The sequence below is a fragment of the Mus pahari genome, chromosome 3 (assembly GCF_900095145.1).
Source record: "Mus pahari chromosome 3, PAHARI_EIJ_v1.1, whole genome shotgun sequence".
In the NCBI taxonomy this organism is placed as follows: Eukaryota; Metazoa; Chordata; class Mammalia; order Rodentia; family Muridae; genus Mus; species Mus pahari.
Window position 1 is genome coordinate 140,981,547 of NC_034592.1, and position 10,086 is coordinate 140,991,632.

Sequence of the window (10,086 nt, forward strand, 5' to 3'; positions counted from 1 at the left end):
CACACACACACACACACACACACACACACACACACACACTGATTTTGCTAGAATAATCCCCACGGGGTGTCTAAGCCAGGCTACATCTGTCTATCTGTCCATAAAACCTAAAGGGAGACCTCACCTGGACAGCATGGATTGGGGGGAATTGGTGTGAAATGCTCCAGAGAACAGACTCTGGCGTGACAGGGAGCACAAGCGGGCGAGAAGCAACAGTCCTGTTTGTGAGGGAAATGCCGTGCTGCTTAAAACATCAACCTTGAGCCACAGATCCATGCACAATGTCTGTCGGTGTGCATACATGGTATGGAACAGTTTCATTTATAGATGAAACACAAAGATTAACTACCATAGCTCTCAACCTGGGCAATTCTAATGAATATCACAGGAAACGTTAACAAAATGTGGTCTCCTCTCTAGAGAGATTCAAAACAAATAGGGTTTTCAGAGTTCGGTTGTCTGCATGGAAACTAAACCCCAGAGAGCAAAACCTTGGATAAGGAGGGCCTGTTGTCATTGCTGTCCCACTCCACAAAGACAGTGGACAGGGACCATCCAGGACAACTGGTGTCCTGCCCAAAGTCACATAGCCAATGTGTATTAAAATCAGGACTGAGACACAGGGATTCAAAAAACGTTGGGTTCAGGGTTCTTTCCTCAGACTGAGAGCCACCCTCCTGGCCTTCTAGAAAGCCCCATGGTGGGCGGAGCTCTCTGAGAAGGTTGTGGAAGCAAAGCTGCAGAGAGATTTGTTGACTTTCCTCCAAGTGAACAGACGTGGCCCCAATGTTGCCCAGGTCCCTCCCGGGCCCGGGCGGGGCGTGCATGCATTCAGAGTAGATGGGGAGGTGAGCCGGGACCCTTGCTCCCAGAGTCAATGGGCGGGGCCAGGAGGGAGCTGTCCAGCATCCTCCCTCCCAGGCCACAGCAGGAGTCCAAATAGGCAATTAATTACTGCCGGCTGGCGGCTGGCTCCCCTTCTCCCATGCTCAACGGAGTGTGTAATGGGAACGGGAGCAGAACAGACTTCCCTGCCCAGAGGGAGCTTAGCATGCCAGCAGAGGACCATCTCGGAGGAGATGAAGAAACGGAGATTGAGACCGAGTGTGAGTTTATTAAAACAATGAGCTCTCCTTCATCCTCCACTTCCTCACCTCCTGGCTGAAAAAAAAAAAAAAAAAAAAAAAACAACGGTCTTTCCAGGGCTCTGCCCCGAAGTGACCCCTTCTCAGCAGCCTGAAAATGGCAGTACTACTGATAATAACCTCAGATCATATTAATGGCCGTCACTGGGCTAGATACTCGATAAACGCTGTCACTTTAAATCCTGAAATCAGCCCTTTGATGTCATATGAGAGCTGATAAGAAACGCTGAGACCCAGAGGTGGGCCAGTCTCTAGAGACTGTATCTCACAGTGGTAACAGACTCTGGAAACAGAGAGACCCACTTCTGCTCCTCAGGCTCTGTGCCTCAACCTCCTCATCAGCACTGTGTGGGTGACAAGCATATTCACCTCGTGTGGCTTCTGGGACACTGATTGGCTTCAGTTAATAAGCAGTGTCTATGTGTCTTGAGGGTGGGCGCTGCTATAGCCTTGTCCTAAGCATCATTAGAGGACTGAATGTGTCATATGCCCCCAACAAAGGAAAAGGCTATCTAAGAAATTAAGAGTCTTCATTCTAAGAAATTAAGAGTCTTCGTTCACACAATTTCAGGTCCTCGGGGCTCTCTCACCCTGTTCTTTGCACCTCTCCCCTTCAGCAAGCTTGTCTGGCGATCGTTTTTTCTGTTCTGTGTATTAAGAACATAACAGGCTGGGCAGTGGTGGCGCACGCCTTTAATCCCAGCACTCGGGAGGCAGAGGCAGGCGGATTTCTGAGTTCAAGGCCAGCCTGGTCTACAGAGTGAGTTCCAGGACAGCCAGGACTACACAGAGAGACCCTGTCTTAACAAACAAACAAACAAACAGACAGAACAAAACAAACAAACAAAAGAACATAACAGAGGGCAGGAGAAACAGCTCAGTAGGTAAAAGTGCTTACTGGACAAGCGCGATGATGTAGTTCACTCCCAGAATCCACATAGCAGGAGAAGAGAACCACCTAGCACCTGAACATTGTCCTCCGACCTTTATGTGCACAGTGTGGAACACACACGCCTATCTATGCACAAGCATTCTTGCCCACACTAGAACAAAGAAAGACAATGAACTTTTTTTTTTTTTTGGTTGATTCCCCCAGAGACCCACTTAAATTCTGATAATGAATTTGCTTTTTATAAAACTTAGACCTTGGGAGGTAGAGGAAGGTCAGGGGTTTGAGGCCAGTTTACACTCCACGAGACTGTCAAAAACAGAAAGGAAGGAAAGATAAAAATATCTTGTGATGAGTTTAAACCATGCTGTACAGTATCCCAAGATTCCCACAGGTGGAATTTGATGTCTGGGAAGGGAGGCTTTGTTGCTTGGACAGAAACCATTTTTTTTCTTTGTGCTCCCACTGTCCCATTCCACTGTCTGCACATTAAACTCTAAATTTCCAGTACCTTAAAAAATTAAATAAAAAAAAAAAACTTAACCCCACCCCCTGTTAGAGTCCCTTATAAGTCTGTCAGCCTAGCTGAACCATTACTGCTTCTGAATGGGGGACAGTTGGTTCTCCCTGACATTTAGGCTTATAAAGGCTCAGGAAGGGAAGAAAAGAGAGAACTCCAGTCACATTGGTGACATAGGACACTCAAGGCACTGATATGAAAGTCAGCTAAGGCGTCCCTACCCTCACTCATGGCTCACTGGGGCTGCTACATCTGCTCCATTTTCTCCAAGGAAAGATAATGTCTTAGAGTTTTACTGCTGTGAACAGACATCATGACCCAGTCAGGTCTAATAAAGGACAACATTTAATTGGGGCTGGCATACAGGTTCAGAGGTTCATTCCATTATCATCAAGGCAGGAGCATGGCAGCATCCAGGCAGGCCTGGTGCAGGAGGAGCTGAGAGTTCTACATCTTCATCTGAAGGCTGCTGGGAGAAGACTGACTTCCAGGCAGATGAGGGTCTTAAAGTCCATGCGTACAGTGACACACCTACTCCACCAAGGCCATACCTCCTAATAGTGCCACTCCCTGGGCCAAGTGTCTTCAAACCATCACAGAAGGTGAGTAAATTTATTTTTATATCCCAGCACCAAGCACAGGAACTGGTTCAGGGTAGAGCATTAGAGAATGAAGGAAGAGGAAGACGGAAGGAAGGGAAAAGTTTATTTGGGGGGTTACAGAGACGATGCTTACAACTGGAAAGGGCAGGGAAAAATAAAGACCGCTGTTCACTCTCAGCTCCTTTAAAATGCTGAATAAGTTCTTCATTTTCAAAATTTTTGTTTTGACAGATTATTATTTTGAGTTTGTGTGTATGCACGTTTTGCCTATGTATGTATATGTGCATTATATGCATGCCTGGTGTTCGCAGAGACCAGAAGAGGATACTATTACGGACCCTTCAGTGCTGAGAACCGAACTCAGGTCCTCTGCAAGACCAGCAACTGCTCTAACCTCTGAGCTCTCTCCAGGCTCACCCCCACCTCAGTGTCTACAGTTTTAGTTAAAGAACTCCAGAGGCAAGTTTTAAAAACCAACGTGCACAAAGGGTGGAGAATGTTCTGTGCTTTGCATAGAAAATATATAAACGAAAGAACCAGCCTAGTATCGGCCCCATCAACTTCCCGTCCTCGTCGTTTAGCATAAGGCTCCACCCCTCCGTGAGGAGCTACAGCAGCTGATGGCTGTGGGCAAAGGGAGGTTGCTCTGGAATGGTGTAGCCAGTGGTAAGTTCTTCTCACCCACATCCCTGCAAGCAATCGTAATGATACTCTTCAGGTTACAAAACCAAAATTTAAAAATGTGTCAGTGTCAAAGCGGGGGGGGGGGAGCAATATCATTGGGAAGAGGACAAGAGAGGGTAATAGTGGGGAGCAAGCAGATCAAGTATGTTATATGAATCGCATCATTATGTATAATTAATATATGCCAATAAAGTCATTAAGAGCCTGCAAAGGTAGATCAACAGATAAAGGCATTTGCTACCAACCCTGACACCACTTGAGTTTGATCTTTGTCAAAGAGACGGAAGTGATCCCCACAAGTTTGTCCTCTGACCTCCGCACCTGTGCCATGGCACGTGTGCACCCATGCACACGCATGTATGCACATAAAACAAAAATATTAGAAAAATTTTTTAATCTAGAAAAAAGCAAAACAAATATAAACAAACAAGCAAATAAATAAGCAGACAGCGGGGTCAGTGGCTCATCTGCCTGTGTGGCTCACACTGTGTTCACAGGCAAAGGTCACCTCCCCAAGCATAGCCACAAGCGGTTCAAGTCCGCCGTGGAGGAAACAGGAGTTAGAGTTCATCACATGCATTTCATACCGTGAACATGTAGACACATGCATTTCTGAGTCATATGAAATAAAAGGGAATTTGGGAAAGGAGGAAACATAGGAACTTGCTGTTCTGAGAAAAGCCATAATAAGAGCTTGTGTCTCTTGCCTGCTGACTGGGGATGCTGAGTGAATATCTCCTTCTGGTCCTTCTCCTGGAGGATTCAAGCTAATTATAGGCTTGGGGGTCTCCTTGCCTATTGATCTTAGACCAGAAACATTAAGATGGATCCCAAGGAGCCTCAGGGATTTTCAAAGTCATTTCCTTATACTACACATCTCTGTTGTGTGCGGCCTGTGGTCCCTGCATGTGCTCCCATGGTGGCTGAGGGGCAGAGCTGGTGGTGGCTGATAGAGATAAAGACCTCAAGAAAACCTTCCATGGGGAGGTCAGGGGCCATCCTGGGAAGGGGAATGAAAAGGAGAAGAGGAAAGAGGTGAACACGCTGGAGGCTGGGTGGCAAAAGCAAAATTCCTGCTCCTGCTTTGCTGTGCCCTACCCGTACCCACCTGGGGAAGCAATGGCAGACCTCGATATCTTGTCAAGAGACTCCCAGAAGTCCTGCCAGGGTCATGCCCCGACACTGTGAACACTGATGTACCGTGCCGGGGTGAGTTCTTACTGGTTGTCTTTGGGAGGCATCTTTAAACTCAATGCTAACTGCTCCTGGACCTCTCCTCTCAAAGGTGACTCCCCTGGGGTAGGACTGTCACTTTGTCTTAAGGAGTTTGGCCAGTTGGAGACAAGCATCTAACTCTGGTCTGAGAGCCTCGAAGTCTGAGAAAAAGCAGAGAAGGGCTCTGGTCCCAGCTCTCCTGAAGCCTCTGCCTTTCCTGCAGTGCCCTGGAACCTTGCCATACTCCCAAGAATGGTCCTTTGGACTGGAGTTAGTGGCTGGAGCTGAGGTTATAATGAGGTGATACACAAGGGGCACTCAGCACACCAGATGGAAAAAAAAAATGAGAACTATCTATGATAAGTGCTGGGACAAGAACACAGACTATGCCCGTATGTATGCCCTGAGAGCCAGTAGATGGCTGGAGAAAGGCAGGTTCCATTTCTACAAATCGCTGTGAGCTGGATGGTCCAACAGAATTCCCTGGACATGCATAGAAGGTCCAAAGAGAAGAAAACATCCCAGCAAGGGTGGGAAGAAGAAGGCCAGTCTTGCTGATATACAAAGCTGGGTGACTTAGGGACTCACTCCCAGCTCCCCAAGTCCAAGGTAACGGGAACTCTGCTTCCAGTGACCTCATCATCCCATTTAGCCCTCACAGGGCTGTCAGCACAGTGGCTTCTCCACAGGTCTGTGGAGAGCCTCCTCTTTGATACAATTCATACTGAGAATCTGGATTCAGGCCCACAGCCACACGTATATGTGCAACATGCCAGGGAAACACAGAGGGTGTCAAAGTACTTAGGAGTAGAATACATGCTTGAAACTTGAGACTTGAAAAGACCTTACATGCACACTGGAGGTGGCCTCTTAAGTTGAGACCTGGGGATGAGCAGTGATCCCGTCGAATAGGTATGTATGTTCATATTACATGTAAGCACTGTAGATATGTGCTTCCTTCAATCCTCTTGGCCACTATGAGGGAAAGGTCTAATGATGCCCAGTGAACAGGAGCGGAAACCGAGGTTCTGTGTGCGTCAAATGAATCTCCTGACCACATAGGCGATTACATTTGGCCCCTGCTCTGCTCTGGTGATGGGAATCAATTTTGCTCCTGACATGAGGGTGGCTCAATGGTGAGGACCACACTTGGCTTTCAGTGCCATTGTACCTTCAGAGGTAAGGGATGCCAGCCTACAGTAGTAAAGGGATGCCAGCACACAGGACTGAGGGATAAAGTCCTGGGCCACTTGTCTGGCATAGCCCTCCTCTGTGGTAGGTGCTGAAGAGAAAGAGCCCAGGAACTCAGACCCTCTTCATCTGGAGTGAGGAGCATGCTGGGATTTTCAAGCCATCCTTGAGCTGTCCTTAAATGAGCCCTAATGACTGTTGATTGCTCCTTTGTCACTGGGCTGGTTGTCAGCTTCCGTCTGCAGCAGCATGGGTGGGGGCGGGGCAATGGGGTCTTTGCAGACCCTGAGCATACTGGTTTCCTATTTTAAGATAAACACCCGTGGTGGGAGAGCTGAATGCTCCCTGAGCTCTGAGAAATTCAGGCCTAGGATGCGGATGCGGGTGGGGATGTATAGGGACCACTCCACGAATGGCACACTTCTCTAACTGCTAGGCAGGATCATCTCCCTATGGGACTGATGGATACTGGGTTCAGAGGTTTGATAGACAACAGGACCCAGGTGAAATTTCCTCCAACAGTTTAGACAACAGTTACCAAACACTCAATCACTCACTCACACTATGGTCAGCATGAGCTTCATACTAAATACAAACCCAGAGCCATGTTGTGATCTAAACAATAACTGGTACCCACTGGGCCTTTACCATGTGCCAGGTGGTGACTTCCTACCCTGTGTAGGATGAAAACCCATCACTCCTCCCACCCGCACTGTGAATCCAAGGGAAGCAAGCACTAGGGCGAGCATGAGTGACTCTGATCCTATCCTGCCGGTCATGTGGATGACAAACCAAAAATAGGAAGGCAGCAGGGCCTGGGGAGTGGAGGAGGTGAAGCAGGGGATGCTAAAAGGGAAACATGACCCAAGGCTGACTATAGATCTGACCAGAGAGTTCGCATCTCATGAAGAGTGAAGGGCCAGACTAGCCTCTAGCACTCACCACAACCCAAGATTGTATTCAACTGGAGATCCACCTAAGTTCCTTTGGATGCTAAGGGCAGATTCCCGCACTGACATTCCACAATGAAAACCTTCCCATCCAGGCTGGGAGACGGCTTCCTGGACAGACCTTGTGATGGCTATTCTTGGTGGTCAACTTGACTACATCTGAAATAAACTATAATCCAGAAATGGAGGGCACACCATGAGAAATTACTTTTGCTTACTGTGAAGTAAGTAAATACTTCTAGTTCAGACCTTTGAGGGAAGAAGGTACACGCCTTTGACCTTGAGGCAGGAAGACACACCTTTATCCTGGGCCACACCTTCTGCTGGAAACCTGTATAAGGACATGGAAGAAGGAAGCTTTTGTTCTTTGTCTGTTTGCTCTGCCTTGCTAGCAAGTCCACTCATTCCCTCACTGACATTAGAGCCATTCTCATCTGTGGGTCATGACCTTTCTGGGAGTTGCATATTAGATATCCTACATATCAGATATTTACATCACAATTTATAGAAGTAGCAAAGTAAGTTATGAAGTAGCAGTAAAATAATTTATGGTGGAGGGTCACCATAACATGAGGAATATATTAAAGGTTGCAGCATCAAGAAGGTTGAAAACCACTGCATTAGAGCCTACTTCTTCAGAATTCCAGTATCTGCTGAAGACCAGCTGAGACATCAGCCTCACATACTGAGAAACTTCTGGATTCTTGAACCTCCTGTTTGTAACTTGCCATTGTTGGATTAATTGGACCATAGCCTGCAAGTGATTCTAACAAATCCCCATATTTATGTATGTGTGTGTGTGTATGTGTATGTATATGTATACATATATATGTGTGTATGTGTATTGTATGTGTACATGGTATATATGATATATATGCATATATGATGTATGCTGTTTATGCTATATATGATGTATGTGTATACACACACACACATACACACACACACACACACACACACGAACGCCCAATAAAAATGTATCCTTTCCCCCACTTCTGGAACACAGTTCCAGCCTGAGCTTCCCTTTTAAGAAAACAGGAAACTGTAGCCAAGAGACTAGGGGTCATTTGCCCAGGTCAAGGCCACCAGCAGCAGGGTTGGGAGCAGAGCTTTACTCTCAACTAACATGACCCTAGGGTTGTCCCTGGACCCAGCAGCCATGAGGGCAGCCAGGGGCCCTTTGTTAGCTGATAGTTGCTAGGCTAACTTCAGCCCCTCACTGTAAACAGCAACCCCCCTCCCCCTCCTTCAGCCCGTCCTCCCCACGGCCCCACTCAGGGCTCAGAGCTATTAACCGGGTCATGCTGGCTTGTCCCAGTCTGATAGTTCCCTTAATTGCCTTTTTATAGCACGTCGTACAACTGTTCATTACGCTGTCATATTTCCCCTCGAAGGCAGTGGTGGGGGAGACGAATGGATGGAGGCCGGTCCAGGTGGCACAGGCAGTGGGGAGCACCAGTGTGCGGAGCTTATTTTCTACTTGGTCAGACTGAATTAAATGCATGCTCCTCACACTGGAGTAACACACAAGCCAGTCTTAAGGGGGGCGGGATCCACATTCTCTTCCCAACAGTTGACACATTATCTTTGTTATAATGTTACTGGAATAGGCACAACTGGGCACAGACAGACATCTTATCCTTCTAGCAACGTACGACTGGAAAAGCAAATAAAATATAACACTTCAATGCAGAGCTATGAAACCAGCAAATTCAAAATAACACAATTAATGCATTGTGATGGATGGGAGCGCGGCACAAATTAAATTGCGCTCACCCGGTGACCATGACTCCCTGTGCTTCGTGTTTATTCCCCCTCCATTTCTTTTATCTTAGGACCCATGGCAATTAAAGACATCTAAGAGACTTAGAACCTGCTGTTAGATATTCTAGATATAAAAGAATACAATAGGAAATTAGGTTATTCTCAGTCTGAGCTCACACATGCCATTCTAGGAATCAGTAAATATCCCAGGATTCTCTCCGGCACAGGAGCCTAAGTTATCCTGTGGGAAGAGCTACATGATCTTGGAAAGCCCAGGGCATAAGACAGGCACAGAGGCCAGATCAAGCCCCTTTGAGCATCACACAGCCCATGCAGGTAGAATACTCAAGAGCTGACATGTTTGGCCAGAGGGGGTCATACCAGCTTGTAGCCCCCTCCTGAAATTCTGAAACCAATGCTCTTCCTGGCAGACTGGCCTGAATATGGAGGTTGTTCGGGTCCTAGGTTTGCATCTTGGATCCTCCACCATCTTGCTGTGAGGCATTGGCAAAGTTACTTAATCTTATATTGCAATGTCTCCGTCTGTAAAATGGACATGAAACTTATTAACACTCAGTGATGCTGTGAGACATGTTTCTGGTGCTGTAACCCAAATGGTACCTTTAGCCTTGACCTCGTGGAGAATGAATGTTTATTAAATGCTACTAAAATTATTCTTGGGCTGGAGAGAGCAGTTGATGTCCTTTCAGAGGATGTGGGTTCAGTTCCCAGCACCTACACAGTGGTTCACAACCATCTGTAACTCCAGTTCCAGTCTATAGGATGCCTCTTCTAACCTCTGTGGGCACTAGGTATGTATGTGGTGCACAGACACATCCAGGCAAAACACCATCTACATAAAATAAAATAAATCTAAAAAAAAATCTTTATTTTATTATTTGTTTGTTTGGTTTTGGTTTTTTGAGACAAGGTTTCTCTGTGTAGTCCTGGCTGCCCTTGAACTCACAAAAAAGCCCTGCCTCTGGTTCTCAAATGCTAGGATTAAAGGTGTGTACCACATGCTCGCCCTTTTTTTTTCTTTTTTCTTTTTAGACAGGGTTTTTCTATGTAGCCCCAGTGGTCCTGGAACTTGCTCTATAGACTAGGCTGGCAAAAAAAAAAAAAA

The 10,086-nt window shown here is 46.8% G+C and overlaps 1 long non-coding RNA gene across 2 annotated transcripts in view; it reads right to left on the reverse strand.

Annotated features, from left to right (window-relative positions):
• Positions 1–10,086, reverse strand: part of LOC115063630 — a 22,717-nt gene that overhangs the window by 6,272 nt on the left and 6,359 nt on the right. Inside the window, exon 1 of one of the 2 annotated variants that reach the window (XR_003843491.1) lies at positions 2,044–2,184. The exons of the other annotated variant lie outside the window; for it this stretch is intronic. This is a non-coding gene — a long non-coding RNA (uncharacterized LOC115063630). Of the gene's footprint in view, positions 1–2,043; positions 2,185–10,086 lie in introns of those variants that run through there. 2 annotated transcript variants of the gene reach the window in all.